We start from the raw sequence: 19,658 nt of genomic DNA, 5'->3' as shown, positions 1-19,658 counted from the left end.
AATATAAGTCTCTGTGTTTACTTGGTTGGGTCTGAGCGGCTGTGGGACTGGCAGGTGAAAGAGATTTGTCCTGACTGTGGGCCAGGCAGAAAAACTCTAGCTACACTTGTTAATTTTCCTAAGCTCTTTATTTATTTATGTGATGATCTGAAGGAGTGTCATAAATGGCTATTGAGTCACATTATTATTATTATTATTTAAGATATTTTATGTATATTTAGAAGTGGATAAGATACTAATGGTCTTAAACTGATAGGTTTACCTGTTCTAAATCTCAGGGGACCAGATTTCTTTTTAAGGCTATTTCTTCCTACCATGGTCTTTTTTATATATAGTAATTATAATTATTCTTTGGAAACAATACATGTACACAATTAATTTTGATCACACTCTATTTTCATTTCTTAGCCTCAGAAATGTTACTGTACCTGAAAGATAGAAATAGAACACCAGCTCCTGTGAGTATTTCAGCTAATATTAACATCTGTGGACATAAGATACTATAAACAGGATGAAAAGGAAGAAGTACATTGAAAGCAGTCTTCTGTAGTTAACCCTTATGCCCAAGAGTCAGATTTATTTCCAGCTTGTCAATGACTTTTGAAGTGAAATGATTCTTAAATCAAATTATCCACGGAAGGTTGAATTGGAGAAGGGTATTGTGTACGACTCACCTGTAGAATGGGTGAGTTTGCAGGCATTAAAGCAAGCCTTTTATTCATATAGTTTGAAAATACTTTTGTGTATTTCATATAGTACAATGCATAACATTTAAGTTTGAGTGTCTGATGCAGTGCAGCTTTTCCAAAGTATAATCTGTGTTATCGTTTCTATTGCTGTGAAGAGACACCGTGACCACAGCAACTCTTATAAAGGAAAACATTACATTAGGTGAGGTTGCTTACTTACAGTTCAGAAGTTCAGTCTATTATCTTCATGCTGGAAAGCATGGCAGCTGGAAGTATGGCAGCATGAGGCAGGCATAGTGTTGGAAAGGGAGCTGATGGTTCTTACATCTTGACTCACAGGCAACTGGAAATGGTCTGCCCCACTAGGCGTGGCTTAAGCATATATGAGACCCCATAGCCGCCTCTACAGTGACACACTTCCTCCAAGAAAACCACACTTAACTCCAACAAGGCCACACCTCCTAATAGTGCCACTCCCTTTGGGGATCATTTTCTTTCAAACCAGCACATCCTCTAACAATATATGGGGCTTACATATACTAAAATATTGCCTGATTTTTTTTTTTCTGAAGTTCAACTGTACCTGTCATCCTGTAACTTATCTATCAATAAAGATGGAGTTTGGGCACATACATTGATGAGAAATATTTATGATCATATACATGGGAGCACTTTCCTGAAGTCATTGATTATAACATCACAGTAAGATTGATGACTATAAAAACCTTATACATTTTGGATATCAATCTGCACATATATAGAAATTGTAAATATCTAATATTATTATAAGTAAAGAATTTCCATTTTTAGAATAGAGAATTGAAGTCCTTTGACCACACTTTTGGAATGTAATATTCTTGTGAGTTAATGTTAGTTTAAGTTTTAATAAATTACTGAAAAATTTCGTGCTGGGCAGTAGCCTTAGGTCATGAGGAAACACTACTGGACAGTAGTCCCCAGCCATAAAGAATGGCTTAGTCTCAGCCTGACCATGCTGTTCTACCTGCAGAAAAAATATGTCATGGTATTGAAAACAACCCACCTTAATCCAAACAACAAAAAATTACTACATAATAACTTCTAGTTAACTACATATATACACACATATATACACACCTACATAATACAGACATGCTTGTCCCTTAACCCCACTAAATGAATTCAACCTAAACCACCATTCCCTGCCCCAGCCTATTAAGATCAAGTCTGTCTGCTTCTCTGCCTCATTTTCCTTACAGTGAAAGTGGACTATAAGCAAGACAGACTTGGCTGCAAGAAATTAAAAGAAAAGTTTAATTTTTATAATGCAAGATTGTAACACTGAAAATGCTGTGAGCAAAAAAACAAGGCACGAATCATTGAAACTTATCCTGCAAAATCTGTCATCCTCAGATAGTACACCATTAGCATGTCAAGAGGACCACCACCTTCTGGACTTTTCAAAGCAGTTCTCAGGGTGGCCATTCTTCTTTGTGGGAAGTAGATGAAGTCCTGTGTGATTGTATTGTATATTATTGATCTGCGCTTAGCCATGTTAAGTGCCCCAATTTTTTTGTCTTTTTTTTATTTTATAATTAATTTAATTTTACATATCAACCATGGACTTCCCTGTCCTCTCTCCTCCCACCCCTCACCCTTCCTCCCACAATCCACCCCCCATTCTAACCTCCTCCAAGGCAAGGTCTCCCCTGGGGATTCAGCTCAGCCTGGTATATTCAGTTGAGGTAGGTCCAGTCCCCTCCTCCCTGCATCAAGGCTGAGCAAAGTGTCTCAGCATAGGCCCGAGGTTCCAAAAAGCCAGCTCATGTACTAAGGACAGGTCCTGGTCCCACTGCCTGGGGGCCTCCTAAACAGTTCAAGCTAGATTAACTGTCTCACTTAAGACCCATGGGAACCGACAAGGTCTTTCCCAGATGATGAGCAGAGGAATGATGAAGTTTTCCTGCAGTCCAAGTAAGAAAAGATGACCTATAGCTAAAAATCAGTGTGCACACATCAACTGCAGCTTCTTCTTCCTCAACATGATACTACTCTCTAACAGAGACCTCCTACCAGGATTACCTAACTATTGTCCTCTTTTATTTTAAAGTTTTTTTGTACTTTATATAAGGAATGGGCTGAGCATCCAAGCTGCTGGTACTACAGTGCACGGGGCTCATCCAATTACAGATTTTCTGTGTGTGTCCATTTTTTCTTTAGTCCTATTGCCTCAGTTAAGTCAATCCCTAAACCATGCAGATTATAGAGATGTGGTTCCTGATAGCTGTCAGTAGGGAGCTTTTCTTCTGAGAAAAGCAATAATGTTCCTTATTGTAACAATGACAGCACCTTTTCTAGCTCGTTGAAATGGCACCCAACCAGGGAAGCCTGTCACTTGATTAGAAGAACATAGAACATTAACAGGGACAGATCCACAAATGAATTACATGATTTTCTCACACCAAAGATCCTTTTAACATACTTTCTCTGCAGTGTGTATTTTCCATTAATAGCCAAATTAATATACTGGTGAATGCTGGGTTTTATCACTGATGTGAATTATTGTGCCAGTCATAAGAAAAATGATTCTTTAAAATGCTGATTCATCTAATAACATCTGGCTTACCAGTAATAATTATAAAAGAGTGATTTTAAGTTATTGCAACTTTCATCAGTAGAGATAATACATATATTTGTAAGTCCCATTTCAAAATGTTGTAAATCTTGCAACGGAGTTTTGGTATATGTGGCTGCAAACTTCCCACATTTGCAGTTTTCTTTTGATGCTCCCAAATCTATTTGCATAGAGTAACCTAGTCATCAAAGAAAAACTTGCAAATGAGATAAATGATTATCTTCCATATAACACTTCTATAAATTTACTTGTCTTTCAGTGAGAAGATATATCCTTCAGATATTTTTTGAAAGCAGTGACAGAATAATGTCTTTAAGCAACAGTTGGATGAATAATTACCTACAAAATGGTCATGTTGTATATTTATGCGTATGTGTGAAGCTGATTGGAACATTGTAGTGAATAGAATAACATTGAAGAGAAAGAGATTACATGGAAAATCTAGGTGAAAACTAGGAGATAGACTTTCTAGATCATTTGATTATGAGATGACCCACCTGGCTTTCAATTGTCTTATGCCCTATTCATGGAGTATTGCCACAGCAAGTCATTTTCTCTAGAAGAGCATAGAGTTTTGAAAGCATATTACAACAGAGCAAAATAATGCCCTCATTTTGATCCTAGGATGATCGGAGAAGAGATTTCTCCAGAGATCTTTTCCCTGTAGCAAGAAACTTGGCATACAGTTCTGTAAATATAAGTACTGGCTGTTATCTGGACCTCAAGGCCTCCTCCACTTCTAGGAAGGAGTATTATAAATTCAAATAGTGGACAGTGTATGTCAACATGCACACAGATGTATGTTAATCTCAGTCCAGAAAATAGTGATATGGACACATGGAAAGTTATTCAATATAACTCTAACTTTACCTTTCAATAAGGCCTTGACAACAGGAACAAAGAATTCCAACTCAAAAAGAAAAAGAAATCAGCTGGCTATATTACAGCAGTTATTATAATATCTTATACAATATATATTAAATAACTCTAGCATCTCATGTGTAATGCATTGTTATGTAACTTTTAAGCTATTTTATTTAATCTTTCATTTTGTTAAAGAAATCAAAAGACATATAAGGTATTCTTCATTTAAACAAAGTAACAATTCCTTATGGCTTGCTATGAGATTAATCCCAATATTTATAATATTGAAACTAGCAAAAAAACATTAATAATCATTGCTCAGAGTTTTTTTTTTTAGGGAAAATACTGATTCATTCTAATAAATATAAATCTCCTGTTGGAAAATCTGCCAGATAATCAAAAAATATTTTTAGAGTTTGCTTTTATATTACTTCATGATATGCCTTCAGGAAAACATTCTGAAAGAACAATTTTTAAGCTTGTCAAACTATATTTGTTATTTTTACTGCATTGGCTGGAAATGTTTTAGAATGTTATGTGCCCACAGCATGGATAGTGTTGACTAAGTACTTTGTGGCAGATGACAAAAGGCTAGTCCTTAATGAAGCTCACGGTGCCAATGGACAACTTAAATTAAGAAGAAATTGATAAGTACATGATGTTTAGAGCTACATAGCTGCAGTGTGAGAATATTAAATGTAAAGTCTCTGAAACAAACTCCATTTCTCCCTTGTCTTTTGCAGCAAGTCTATATGTAGTCTTGAATAAAGTGTCAGTTTGATACTAAGAGTTCTGTATTCAAAATTGTAGGTGGAAAAATCTTACTTAATTCTCAAAACCTTAATTGTTTTCCATTTATAAGCTAGAAATGCTTGGCCTTCATTTTTTTCTAAAAGCTTATGATACCTTAATATGTCTATAAGCAATTCCAGTCATATTTATACCTTTGAGGGAGTAACTACCACACATAACATGAGTATATCTGGAAGTATGGTTAAAATAATCTAAAAATATATTTTAAGAACATTGCTAACATTGACTTTTTCTAAATTGAAGCTTATTAATGTTGTCTTGTGAATGTCACTATAGACAGATAACCTATGAAGCCAGTGTAGTGGTTATTTCATTTATTTTCATAGCTTGATATTTGAAATTTCTATCATCAGGTCTTCTATTAGCATATGAAATAAAATGTGGGACTCTCATGACTTTTTATTCAATTTTTTGTCTTATTACTGCATCTGAGATAAATTCAATTCACACCTCTGTGGACACACTGGGATGTGTCAGACTGGGGTCCAGCTTCTTGGGTCAGAAAACAAAGGAGTAATGTTTGGCCTTTAGTGGCCTCGAATTAACAAGGAGGAATTCACAAGGTTATATCCAATATCGTTAGAAAATAATCCCTCTGATAACACATAATAAAAGTATGATTGAATTGCCTTTATATTTATATGTACATTTATGTGTTTTTAAGATGAAATTGCTTGTATGTATTCAGCTTGTCTCTAAAATTTCAATTCAATTTCTTTAATTTTCCCTAATTAAAAAACAGTTAATGTTCTAGAATACTTGACATAGTTATAATGCCAATCCTAAAATCTCAGCCTTGGAGAGACCAAGGCAGATAAATCAATCTGGGCTACATAGCAACCAAAGCAAAACAACAATAAAGTCATCCAACAGAAATAGCAAGATTTTGATTGCATACTGTTCCCAGGTAGACTTTTTTATAACACTTACTATAGAACACATGACCATCAACTAGCTGTATTTTAAAGTGTTATATTTGGGGGGCAGGAGTGAAGTGACATTTAAAAAAAAAGTGGTTCTGTCTGTGCTTCTTCCCAAAGTTCAGAACAATTGCAAAAACAGGGGTGGTAAAGCATAGGGTAGGTGGTTGACTACAGTGAAATACACTTTTTTGAAAGCACAGGGCATTTCCACAGATGAACTTACAGAGATTACAATTGTCTGAAAACCTACGAAAGCTCAAGACAGACAAAATCCCAGCATCAAGAGTGGATGTGTTTACAAAAATCCCACCCTACTTAAGAAGCTACTTGTAATTGGTAGATACCAAGACAAGGAAACAGTTTGCCTCAAGTAGGTAGGAAATGTTTCAATGAATAGCCACACACCCTAGAACATAAAGGTAGTATTAGCTGTGCATGTACTCAAAAGTTGTGAAAATTTTGACATCAATTTGAATGGTTATCAAATGAGTGGTTACTGTGGGATGGTCTGTATGGCAAATGTGTTGCTGATGGTCAATAAAACACTGATTGGCCATTGGCTAGGCAGGAAGTGTAGGCAGGACAAGGAGGAGAATAAAGCTGGAAAGTGAAAGGCTGAGTCGGAGAGACACTGCCAGCCGCCACCATGACAAGCCGCATGTGAAGATGCAGGTAAGCCATGAGCCATGTGGCAAGGTATAGATTAATAAAAATGGATTAATTTAAGCTGTAAAAACAGTTAGTAAGAAGCCTGCCACGGCCATACAGTTTGTAACCAATATAAGTCTCTGTGTTTACTTGGTTGGGTCTGAGTGGCTGTGGGACTGGCGGGTGAGAGAGATTTGCCCTGACCGTGGGCCAGGCAGGAAAACTCTAGCTACAAATGGCGCCCAACGTGGGGCAAGAGTTTCCACCTAAAAACTGAGAAAAAAGATTCCAAAACGGAGCTAAAAACAGTTCCTAGTTGTTTCTCTCAAGTTAATGGCAGCCTGCATGTTTGAGCTACTATGGCGGGTTCCTGGCATGTGCGCTCGACTTGCAGTATGGCGGGAATGAGGCCTCTGCAAGTGGCACATTAAGCTGTGTGGTGGATTTAGCCTTTGCTAGTACAAAAAATAATAATAATAATAATAAAAGAGGCTTCTGGGCTACACACTGCTTTGATAGAAGCATAGACCCACTATTTCTGAGAGTTGATGGCTCCCAGATTTAGGGGAAAACATACCACCGCCATGTTGGGAAGCTGAAGTGGGCGGAGCCAGCAGCCATAGTGCCAGCCCCATTTCAGGCTTAGAAGGCTTCAGTTTAAAGCAATAGGCTCAAGCTAATATAAAAAAATAAGCCATGTAAAGATGGCTACCACACAGATAATCTGGATTATGTTCTCTTTGATATTTGTAACTGAAGAAAAACATTTGATTACAAAAACTGTTGAGTTATGCCAAAATGTATATTTTAAAGGTACCTTGACTTCAGAATTTGGATATAAGGATATGTCGCTTTGGAAAGGAAACTCTGCTTTTGTTCCTACAGAAAGCCAAAGGCTATGGATTTGTTCCAGATTAAGATATGTCACGTTTGACCAGCCAAGACCCCCTGAAAGGTCTCCGATGACACCATGGCCCAGATGATTCAACATCCAGAATGGTTTCAAGGCAACTGGCTCAGACGATACAGCCTCACGGACTACTCCATGATCCTAAAATTTTCTTTGTGTCCCCATAAGATACAGCGCCCCACTCCAGCAGGAAGTAGTAAGAGAATCTATGCCCAAATTCCCAAATTATATGTAATTTTACTTTGTTAAGGTTAAAACCTTCCTTTTTGAAAAAAAAAAAAAGGGGGGGAAGTGCTGTAGGATGTTCTGTATGGCAAATGTGTTGCTGATTGGTCAATAAAACACTGATTGGCCATTGGCTAGGCAGGAAGTGTAGGCAGGACAAGGAGGAGAATAAAGCTGGAAAGTGAAAGGCTGAGTCAGAGAGACACTGCCAGCTGCCACCATGACAAGCCGCATGTGAAGATGCCAGTAAGCCATGAGCCATGTGGCAAGGTATAGATTAATAAAAATGGATTAATTTAAGATGTAAAAACTGTTAGCAAGAAGCCTGCCACGGTCATACAGTTTGTAACCAATATAAGTCTCTGTGTTTACTTGGTTGGGTCTGAGTGGCTGTGGGACTGGCGGGTGAGAGAGATTTGCCCTGACCGTGGGCCAGGCAGGAAAACTCTAGCTACAAGTGGTAAGGAATTTAAATATATATTTACATACATATATATGTTTAAATATATTTACATATATTTAAAGTAATTCTGGTAATGGCCAAAAATGATGAAGGCTATTATTATTATTGGACATAAGTTCTATTTGTGGTTATTGTTCAATGTAAATCACTTTTAGTATTATCCAGTGAATTTTAAAGATAATGACATTATTCCAATATATGGAGATACAAACTACAGTTTTACATAAGTTTAAAACTGAAATTATCATACATTTCATAGCATTCTGATAATTTACCATAACCCTTTCATACACTTTTAAAGAACACTACAGATGTCAAACTTCATGTATTGTCACCCTCACTAGCCTTCACTATTAGTACACTTTAGAGGTGGTAATCACTTTCTGATATACAATGTAGATTTCTCATTTTTTACCTACATGCATATCTGTAAGGAATATAATATTGTGTGTCATGTCTCTCATAATAACATTTTATAAAAATATACTACTGTCTTTTTATTTTCCTTCTGTGTGCTGATTTTTTTTTCTGAAGTTCAAATTCACATGTGGATCACTTGAATTCAGAGCCTGATTGTATCCTAGCCATAATACAGTCTATGCATTCTCCCACTGGTATTTGTATACCAAGGAAATATGTTTGTATACCGAGAAAATATTTGTATATCAAAAAAAAACAGAGTAAAACTCATAGACCTATGCAAGAAAGGTTTCTGAATTGATTATGAAAGGAAAATTGAGACATTGTCAATTAGCAGGAACAGATCCAGCAGAAATTGTGTTACCTTTTACCTATGCTGAAATTTCCTCTTTATGGGCAGAAAATGAACATTTATAAAGAGCTTACAGTAATTTGGGGGGAGAGATTAGCACCAAATATTCCCAAAGCAAGAGACTTCAGTATACAAAAACAACTAATTGGATCCTCCCTCAAATGGTAGAGGAACACAAATTTCTGGAGGCTCAACATTCTGTACTGATGTAAATGAATTAGGAAAGGAATGCTAAAAGTCAGGGAAAATAAGTAAAGTGGCTCAAAGCCCTTATGATTCCATTAAAAATTATAATTGTATGCTATTCTCATGGTCTTATGAAATTTTCCAGAACCTCTTATTAGAGTTACTGACTCTCAATTTGCAGCAAGTGTTGTTTACATATTGAAAATGCTGTACTTATACCAGATGTTTCAGAATTAAATTTGTTATTTATTCAACTACAAAAAGTAAACAGAAGCCGGGCAGCGGAGGCACACAACTTTAATCCCAGCACTCAGGAGGCAGAACCAGGCAGATCTCTGTGAGTTCAAGGCCAGCATGGTCTACAGAGCGAGATACAGGACAGGCACCAAAACTACACAGAGAAACCCTGTCTCAAAAAAACAAATAAAAAAGAAAATAAACAAATAGAAATCATCCCTTGCATATAACACATATCAGATCCCATATGGGTCTAGGTCCTTTAGCACTAGATAATGATGAAATTCATCAGCTACTGATAAGAAACATGTTAGAAGCCTCAGAATTTCATAAGAAACACCATGTTAATAGAAAAGGTTTGCAGAAAGATTTTTCTATCACTTGGCAACAAGTCAAGGAAATTATAAGGAAACGTCCTACTTATTCTCTATATAACATAATTTCATTACCTGTGGGAAGTGACCCAAATAGTACTCAAAGAAATGAAATTTGACAAATGGATGTGTTTCATTTTGTGGAGTTTGGAAAATTAAAGAATGTGTACCATACTTCAACATAAATAGATATATAGATCTATATTTTAAAATAGATAAATAGATACATACATAGATACATATTGAGGATATTTAATGGATTATTGCTTTGAGTTCTGAAAAAAACGATTCTGTAATTTACACATTTATTAGGAGTTACGGACATTATGGGAATAATATGCAAATTAAGACTGGCAATGCTTCAGCCCATGTCTCTAGTAAAATGAAACAGGTTTTTTGTATATTATAAAATAAAGCATATTACAGGTATATCACACAGTCCTATAGGACAAGCAGTTATAGAAAGATCTAACCTCACTTTAAAAGATATGCTTAATAAACAGGGGTAATAAAGACCACCAGAGATATATTGCTCAATGCTTTATCAACTTTATATTTTCTAAATGCTAATGATATAAGAATGACAGCTGTGGAGAGACATTGCATGGTAGAAAATGTGCTGAACTGAATTGTCCTGTATACTTTAAAGATGTGTTGACCTCAGAATGGAAACCAAGAAATGTGTTACATTGAGGAAGAGGCTTTGTTTCCACAGGAGAAGAAAAGCTATGGATACAATCAAGTTTGATAAAGATTAAATTCAAACAGGAGAGACCTCTTGATTAGGAGAGGCAATTGTTCATCAAACAGTATGGTCATTTAGACAATCTAACTTATAAGACTAATGAATATCTTTCATTTGATAAGATAAAACCTGCCAAAAAGGGAACTCCCAAAAGTAGAGTTGGGTCAGGGTCTTGCTTTTGTCTTTCTAGGAGGAGAAAAGCATCCAACTAAGGAGTTTGAAGACCACTGGACATCTGAAGAAAAAGGACAAAGCATCAAGAGAAAATGTCCTAACAAAAAGAGTAAATTGGCCAGTGGTATAGCATACTTCCAACAGGATAGAATTTTACAAATATTCCTAAATGTTTGTTTCTGTTGTTCTCTACAGACGTATAAGGCAAATGGTCATTTTTAGTCCCAATTCAATTAAAATTAAAGCTGTCTGTAGAGTTATAGTGTGTCTCTCTCCTTCTCTAAGCCCAAGTATGATTATTAAAGGAAAATCCAAAATCTCTTTCTCATGTCAGAAGGGCCGTCTGATATGGGACAGAAGAAAAACAAAATCAAAGGACAATTCATTGCCACTAATCTCATAATCCTTTGGTTTTATTTTGACTCTTTAAAACTTTTCTTAAGGTATAAATATTATATCAAAATTTGTAAGATTATTATCTATATATGTAAACTTTATGTCATGATATTAATGGTAATATAGAATACTTCTAATTCTAGAAATAATCTTCATCTTGCTTCCTGTATGTGAGGTGGGGCTTAAGTATGAAGCAGATAACTAGGAACTAAGTTTGTGCTTACTGAGTGTATTTAACAAATTTTGGTCCTTTAACCTCTACTGCATATGGCATATAGAATGTTTAAGTTTTCTTCAGTGAACCATGACCATTCCTGGCAGTGACCTTGGAGGTCTCCAAGAAGATGATGAGTCCCTGCAATGATGAATCTGCCTAAACTGTGCTAATGTCACTAAGCTGATAAAAACAACCCAAAAGATCAGCTTTGGACAACAAACTACTCAGGACAATATCAAAGCAGTTAGCTAAGATGGTTCAGCCTCATAGACTACTCCGGACAGACTTCAGATAAGCTCTGCACTTTCCCATCACACTGAGACTAGATAACAGCTAGCTCTCCCAGGAATTAACCATTATCTCAATTTTCTCAGGGTCTTCCAAAGATGCAGTCACCCCTAGACAACAGAAAGTATTTTAAGAAGAGGATGCCCATATTCTCAAGAGGTGGGGTTGGTGGTTTTTTTGGTTGTTGGATGCATTATAGATGTTTACTATCATTTAGAGGGATTGGTTAAAAGTTGTTACTGATCAACATTAGACAAAACTAAGCAAAGGAGGTTAGATTCATGGATTTCTTCTGAAAAGATGAAAAGGGGGGCATAGGAATCATAGTATAAAAGGGTAAACATTTTTAACAAAAATGAAACTATTAATCTTAAATACTTTACATTGGTATGGATTTTTATACATTGATAGAAGTTTAAGGTTATTTTCATTAGCATATATTGTATATGTGTTTTTACTCTTGTTTGGGGCATTGTACCTATGCAGCTCATTTAAAAATGTAATGTGAAATTCCAATCCTTGTAAGCTATTATTTTACAGTAGTTAGTATAATTAAGAAATGTAGATTAGTAGTTAGTCATCAATAACAATCAAACATGTAGTTATGTTAGATATGTTTTTAAGGTCAAACAGAGATATATTTTAGATAGATAAATAATCTTCAAACACTTCAGATATCTACAGAATATGGCATTTAATATGTTTTAATAACTTTAATAAGGCTTTTCATGACAGTGAGATACATCTGCTCCTAGCAGCACCGATCTACTTCAGAGAAGATGACGGGCAGTGAAAAACCTCCATATGGAGTTTGCTTTCATTTGTGACAAAGTTAGCCACTGAGTAAGAAACTGCTCTTGCCAAGACTGCTGACAATATGCTATCCAAATTGGACAAAGGGTACACAGAAGAAGGAGACTTCTGAACTTTGCCAATAAAAGGTAGGACTGTCCTTCAAAATTCATGTTTCACAGAAAAGTCTGTCAGATATTCTAGTCCTGTAGGCCAAAGATGGAAGATTCAATATTGCAGAGGAACTTTGGGTGACTATCCATGTAGCTAGTTCTTTCTGTCATTTCTATAGTTTTGAAAGTTGTTTTCTCTGCACTTCCTGTTTATTCAGGTAACATTTTATCCTTCTCAGATCTCTAATGGGTTGAAGACTAGATAATTATACTGTTTTCATTGTTACCAAAGTCAGAAAAGAAACTTACAAAATATTTGTAAAGTTTATAATGTGGAGAGACATAAAAGTTTAATTTGATTATTTAAGAAAATATTTTAAGTCCTAAAAAGATATTTTAGGTAGGTAATACAAGTTATGATAGAAAGTAGTTTAGATATAAAACCTTGGACTCACCAAGATAGGATAGATAACAAAGTATTTTCTGCAAATTTTTCAGATAATGGACTGGACATTGTGAATGTAATTCTTACCTGGTAATTGTTCTTATTGTATATAATCTTACTGTGTTAGAGTTAAAATGTTTCCTATTTATTTAGACAAAACATGGAAATGTAGGGAGGGTCTTAGAAAGATTCACAGGCTTTTTTCAGCTAGGGAGAGTGGAAAGTAAGGGTCAGCTGGTCTTTCCTCTGCTGCTTTCTTCATCTATCAGGTTTTATTATTATTGTTGTTGTTATTATTATTATATTATCTGACTCTTACTTTCTTTCTACTATCTTATCGACAATGTTCCATAAACCTTAGAGAAGATGGTAAAATGTCTTATTTAGTATTCATCTGTCACTTATTGTCCTTTTGGAGTCATGAGTTTCTGTATTCATCATAACTCACTGGAAAGGTTCTTCTAATACTGAAAGCAGTGCTTATAAAAGTAAATATTTAGAAAAAGTTTAATTCTATGCCAAATCAGTTTACCAATCCCCCTCATCTCTGGGCCTATGATTTCCCATTTATTGGGTTGTGAGCATTGTCTTCTTTGGACAGGAACTCAGTTCCAACTTTTCACAGTTTTAAATGGATCTATTTACATTACAATGTTGTTTTCCATTACTGAGCTCTCATTTCTTATCATTCCAATACATTTATTGCAACAATTCTTTCATAGAACAATTCTTCAATAGAATAACATTTACCAATTCATGCTCCCATGTCTTTTTCTGCTTCTTATTGATATAATAATCTAATTTTACATTTGGTCTCTTTCCTGTCAGGATAATAACTTCTTGCATGACCACTCAAGTCCTTTGATTCTTTTCTCCATCAGCCTTCCACAAAATACTTGATAATCATTTGAAATCTGCTTCCTCAAATTCTCTATGTCTACACTGTATGGTTGCAAATTCTTCTGCAAATACACACTCATTTTCATTTTTTCTCATAAACCCAGGCCCTCTAAAGTTCAGGGAGAGACTAGAAGTCCAGTCTCACTAAGGTTACTCTTGCAACATGCTGTGTTACTAATATTCTTTTCTCTCCCAAAGCCTGTACCTCATAGTCACATGACAACCTCTTACCTATCAAAAATCAGTACATAAATACCGCTATATTCTGCTTCTCCTTCATCCACTATTTGCATCTGTCTCTATTGCTTTCCTTTCCTTTTTGTGTAAATAACATTTGTTCTTATTTACATCTGTTTACCATACTTGTGAACTCTTTCTCAATGAAAGAACCCTTTGCAAGAAAATAACCCCAGAGAGCCATTCTGTGTTTTGCTTTGTTTTGTTTTCTTGAATCATCAGTTGTTCACAACTTTGGAAGATTCTAATTAGTTCATGTAAAAGCCAATAAATACTTTTTAAAACAAAATTTATTTTTTAAGACTGTGGTATAGTTTCCCTTAAGTTTCCACACACTAATTTCCTGTTTCAAAACTGCTTTTCAGTGGTTTGTCTTATGCTTTAATACCCCCTCCTTTCTTCAGTTGTGCCTGGCAACAACCTTGAGATAATATCTGCCTCCTTTTTATAATTTTTTTCTTCAGTCATGAAAACTGAAGTCAGGGCTTCTCCAAGGCTATGTAAGCTGCCATACTGAAGCTACACCAAACCTGTTAAAAATACTTTACCTCTCATTCTAAACCTTGCCACTTTACAAATGTTTCATATTAACCTTCAGCATGGATATTGTGGAGAACCATTTCTCAAACTTCCTACCCCCTGTTCCAAAATTCCTAGATACCTTGTTTGGGGATTTGTAATATTTTCCTAATTGGCATGCTGCTCCATGCCCGTTGTTCCCATTTCTCTCTGCATTCAACTAAGTAAACACAGTGCTTTCTTTAAGGCATAAATGAGGTAAATGTATGTCATAGTATGTGTGTAGGAGTTAGGGTTCAAATTGCAGGAGTCAGTTCTCTCCCTCTACCACATGGATCCAGAGAATTTAACTCAGGCCACCAGGCTTGAGGGAAAGTACCCTTACTCACTGAGTCTTCTTGCATACTATTAGATATTTTTAAAGTGATCATTCTATCAAATTGGATTCTACTTTTTCAGATATATATTTATTTTAGAATAGTTTTTGTCTTATAGAAAATTTTAAGTGATATACATTCACCTAGATATCCCAGTCTCTATTATTAATAAATGTCAATGCATGATTGCCCATAATGTATCCAAATTTTTGTAATTTCTACCTAATGTCCCTTTTGTTTTCAAGATCCTTTCTATGATATCACATTCCATAATCAACTTATCTCCCTAGAAAACTCTTAACCATGACATTTCTTCAAACTGTTACTTGCTTTTTTTGTGAATTTAAATGTTCCAAGGAATCTTGAGCAATTATCTTTCTTGCAATTCTGCTGTTGAATGTTTAATGTTGAATGAATGTTTAGTGATTTAATGATATATGTTTTGAGGAGGAGCATTGCAGATAGAATTGCCATTTGTATCACATCAATGGTATTTAGTACTTTATGACTCTTGCCTGTTGCTCTAAACATCAATCTTCTAACAAGTTTCATGTTGTTATTAGGTTTCCCCATTGTATAGATACATTATTCTTTTACAATACCATCCTTCTATTGGAAGGAAGTCACTAGATACAGCCCATATTTAAGAGTAATGAGGTTTGTTCAACATGATTGAGCATAGGACATCTATGTAAATTATTTAGAATTCTTCTGTATATAATGAATTTCATTATATTCCATTTATCTTTTCAATCACTTATTTATGTATAAATTTTTGAAATTTTTTCTTCAAATTTTGAATTATAATTTCATATGATTCCATTTTATTGATCAAGTTCTTTGGCTTTGAATACTGAGAACTCTATCAATGGGTTCATTTATCTACTTCATAAATAGTTTTCATCTCTGTATTTGCTGTTTTTTAACACTATCTAATAATGGAATAGAATTTTAATTTCTCTAGAATATTATTTCATTATTACTTCTAAATAAAATAAGAAAATAAGCCGTGTGGTGGTGGTGCACGCCTTTAATTCCAGCACTTGGGAGGCAGAGGCAGGCAGATCTCTGTTATTTTGGGGCTAGCCTGGGCTATAGAGTGAGTTCCAGGAAAGGCGCAAAGCTACACAGAGAAACCCTGTCTCAAAAAACCAAAAGAAGAAGAAGAAGAAGAAGAAGAAGAAGAAGAAGAAGAAGAAGAAGAAGAAGAAGAAGAAGAAGAAGAAGAAATTAAAGTTAAGAATAAGGAACATAGGATTTAGTTTCTTCCAAAATACTTAAGATTAGATTTTAGCAAATCTTGGGAGACACAAACCTTTTGCAATCCAGAGAGCAAAATACTCCCTTAAAGACACAGGAAATGGCTTCCAGGAAGTGGCTAATAAACTAACATGGCCATAGACTCAGTAGACCAGGGAGAGAGCTTGCAAAATGCATGCATCCTAGAATGTTCCTGCTGTGAAGGATGTCAAGGACAAAGCTTTTGGAACTAGCTTTTGCCCTGCGGTCATTTCATTGCCACTTCATCTCCAGTAGTGAGATAGCTGGAGGTACCTGGGACTAACCTATCTACAGATGTATAATGATAAATGGGCTGAAATATGAATTTGCCTGGTTTCAAACAAAAAAAAAAGTTAATACATACAAGTGAACATAATCTTTCCATTCCAGAGAGAGAGTGAGTTTTAGAAAGTCACTTTTATACTGTCCCATGATCCTTTTGACAGGAGAATGAGGAAATTGTCATATATTTTCCATTGAGAATATATCTGATTCAAACTGCACCATGTTGTAGAGCAAAGGATGGACTCGAACAAAATAATGAAGCACCTTCCAGACTAGCTGAAGAAACTCTAAGCCTGTTTCTGATTGGCATGATAGTACAGTTGGGATACCCCTCATGGGGTTAGTGACACAAAACTAGTAAGGAGATAGTTTAAACTGGTGAGTAAGGCAAATAATGATTCAGGGTGATGTGTTAATCTTCACTGCTAATGTAATCCTGAGCTGGTAAACCCTTTCCTGGGGTTACCTGACAACTATGAGAAAGCATTGTATGTAGTCATCTGCCCTCTCCACAAAAGCAACGAAGCAGAAGAAAATCTAATGAAAAAAAGGCTGTATTTTCTCCAAATACATTATTGAGCAGGTGTGGAAATATTAATAGAATCCACTGAAAATATGAAAGGCAAATAAGCTGTAAACTCACCTGTCTAGTTGTGTGTTTCGCAACATAAATGGATCAATGATCAGTGAACAATGCAGCTCTTCCAGTAATATCCAATATTCAGTGATGAGGGAGGAGTTCTCATTGAGGTGAATGCATTGGTGATATGTTTTAGACATTTCCTTCAACACAATCAAGAGGTATTTGGGATCTGAAGGATTCCATGAGGCGAGATTGAGCAGAAGGAAGTGGGTTATCAAAATGTTTCATCCATAGAAAGACAAAGCTGAAGGCAAGTTTATCTCTATTTTCATATCACCCATCTATGTTTTGTACAATTTCATTGCTGTGACATCCCATTATTTTTGAGCATTAAAGTTTACAAAGATATCAAAACGTAATCTTGTTTATTCTGGTGCAGCTTTAGAATCAACTGAAGAAAGTCCCTTTTTGATAGAAAGAATGTTGTTGAAATAATATTTCTGTTTTTTAAGATGGAGAAAGGGAATACAGGATCTCACTATGTTGCTCTGCTTGGGCTGGACTTGAATACAGACCAGGCTGCCTTCAAATTCATAGGAATCCACCTGTCTCTGCATCCCAGGTGATGTAATTAAAAGTGTGGCTTGACAAATCAGCAATTATATGAGCTGCTCCAGAATTATAGAGCCTCTCAGTGGACAGAGTAAGTAATTCTACTTGTATGTATTATTTATTAATTATGCACACATCTTAACACATTTTATATGTAATAATCTATATCTACATTAAGCTTGAGCTCATATGATTTTTTACTGATGTCTTCAAGTCTAATTGTGCAGTCCTATGCACAGCTATGTTAATATTTTTGGAAAAATAAACTATCCTTTCAAGGGGATGCAACATTTTACATAGCTTCTAGTAAGTAATAAAATTGTCTACTGTTCTTTATCCTCATTGGAGTTGATAATTCCAGGCTTTTGATGCTCAACTTTCTCATCTGTGCATAGAAGCATCTCTTCCTTTTTTCATTAATTTCTGAGAAAAAATTATGTAACTGACCATTTAAAATTCTTATTTGTCATCCCTTCATCTTGTCTATTAAAATATATGTTAAGAAAATACATCCATTTTTAATTCAGTCAATTGCTTTCATATTGTTGAACTTTAAAACTTTTGAGGTTTTTTTTTATTTGTTAGATAAAAATATCAAATATAATACGTTTGCAAATACATTCTCCCAGATTTCATTTTTACTAACGTAAAATAGAATTCTGATCCTCACACAATACAAGACTTCATTGCAATAGATAAATACCTACAAATGGTTACTCTTATGAATCATTCTTTATGTCTTGTTTCTATAGCCTATGCAGAAACCCTATTAAATACGTTTTCACATAGTCTTTCTCTATAAATTTTATCATTTCTCTTTCACATTTTTGTTTATGATCCATTTAAGTAGTTAAACTAGTTAAAATGTTTTGTGTCTTATATACTTTCCTGTTTGTTTGTCACACCTTTGGATGTTGAAAAGACTATTTTTTTCTTTTAAATGTCATTATATATGTATACATACACATGTACACACACACACACACAAACAAATAGTGAAAAAAGAGGGTATAAATTAAAAAAAAAAAACATGAAAGGGAACGTAGGAGGGTTTGGAGGAGGTAAAGGGAAGTGGGCAATGATGTATGTATATTATATTCACCCAAGATCATATTCCTCCTAATGCGAGTGGTCAGCCAAATATATTGTAATGATCTTCTACTGCACTCTGTCCTCTTTCTCATACTTCATGTCTATTTATTCACAAGTCCTATGGCTGCATTGATTAATGTAGATTAACATTAAGTTTTGAGATCATTTTTCATTTTTAAAATAATTTTCCTGTAGACGATGTTTTGTTTTAAAAATTTTACATTCCAATGGGTCTATTCCAACAACAGTAATATACCCATTGGAGAATTCATTCAACCTTGCTTAGGTCATCATAAGAATATTTTAGTTGCCGGGCGGTGGTGGCGCACGCCTTTAATCCCAGCACTTGGGAGGCAGAGCCAGGCGGATCTCTGTGAGTTCGAGGCCAGCCTGGTCTCCAAAGCGAGTTCCAGGAAAGGCGCAAAGCTACACAGAGAAACCCTGTCTCGAAAAACCAAAAAAAAAAAAAAGAATATTTTAGTAACCTTACGGCAAAAGGCAAAAGATTGACTAGCAATGCACCACTTAAGTTTGAGGTCCCCAAAGTTTTTCACTCTCATGCATACTTGGCCTGTGGAAACTCAGCCTAGTCACCACTGAAGCAGCAACTCCAGTTTTGAGCTCCAGTGGTTTATATTACAATAAGACAGAATTCAGCAAGTAAAGGCTGCACTTCATCTTTGCCTTCAGACTTGTTTTTGGTCCACCTTACTGCTCTGAAAGCTCTATGAAAAGTTGGTCATTGTTGCTGTGGATATCACTCTGTGTGCTGTGAATGTGTTGCTTTGACTTGTTAATAAATAAAGTGCTGATTGGCCAGTAGCCAGGCAGGAAGTGTAGGCAGGACAAGCAGAGAAGAGAATTGTGGGAAAAGTCAGGGTCAC

At 35.3% G+C, this 19,658-nt stretch overlaps 1 long non-coding RNA gene across 2 annotated transcripts in view; it reads right to left on the bottom strand.

The window, feature by feature from the left end:
- The window catches only part of LOC128108568 (uncharacterized), a 68,264-nt gene that overhangs the window by 9,062 nt on the left and 39,544 nt on the right, over positions 1-19,658 (bottom strand). Inside the window, exon 3 of one of the 2 annotated variants that reach the window (XR_008217529.1) lies at positions 17,137-17,299. The exons of the other annotated variant lie outside the window; for it this stretch is intronic. This is a non-coding gene — a long non-coding RNA (uncharacterized LOC128108568). Of the gene's footprint in view, positions 1-17,136; positions 17,300-19,658 lie in introns of those variants that run through there. 2 annotated transcript variants of the gene reach the window in all.

The sequence above is a fragment of the Peromyscus californicus genome, unplaced genomic scaffold (assembly GCF_007827085.1).
Source record: "Peromyscus californicus insignis strain IS unplaced genomic scaffold, ASM782708v3 Scaffold_13__1_contigs__length_99412109, whole genome shotgun sequence".
Classification (NCBI taxonomy): domain Eukaryota; kingdom Metazoa; phylum Chordata; class Mammalia; order Rodentia; family Cricetidae; genus Peromyscus; species Peromyscus californicus.
The sequence above is the reverse complement of the archived record's forward strand: the minus strand, read 5'-3'. Positions and strand labels throughout refer to the sequence as shown.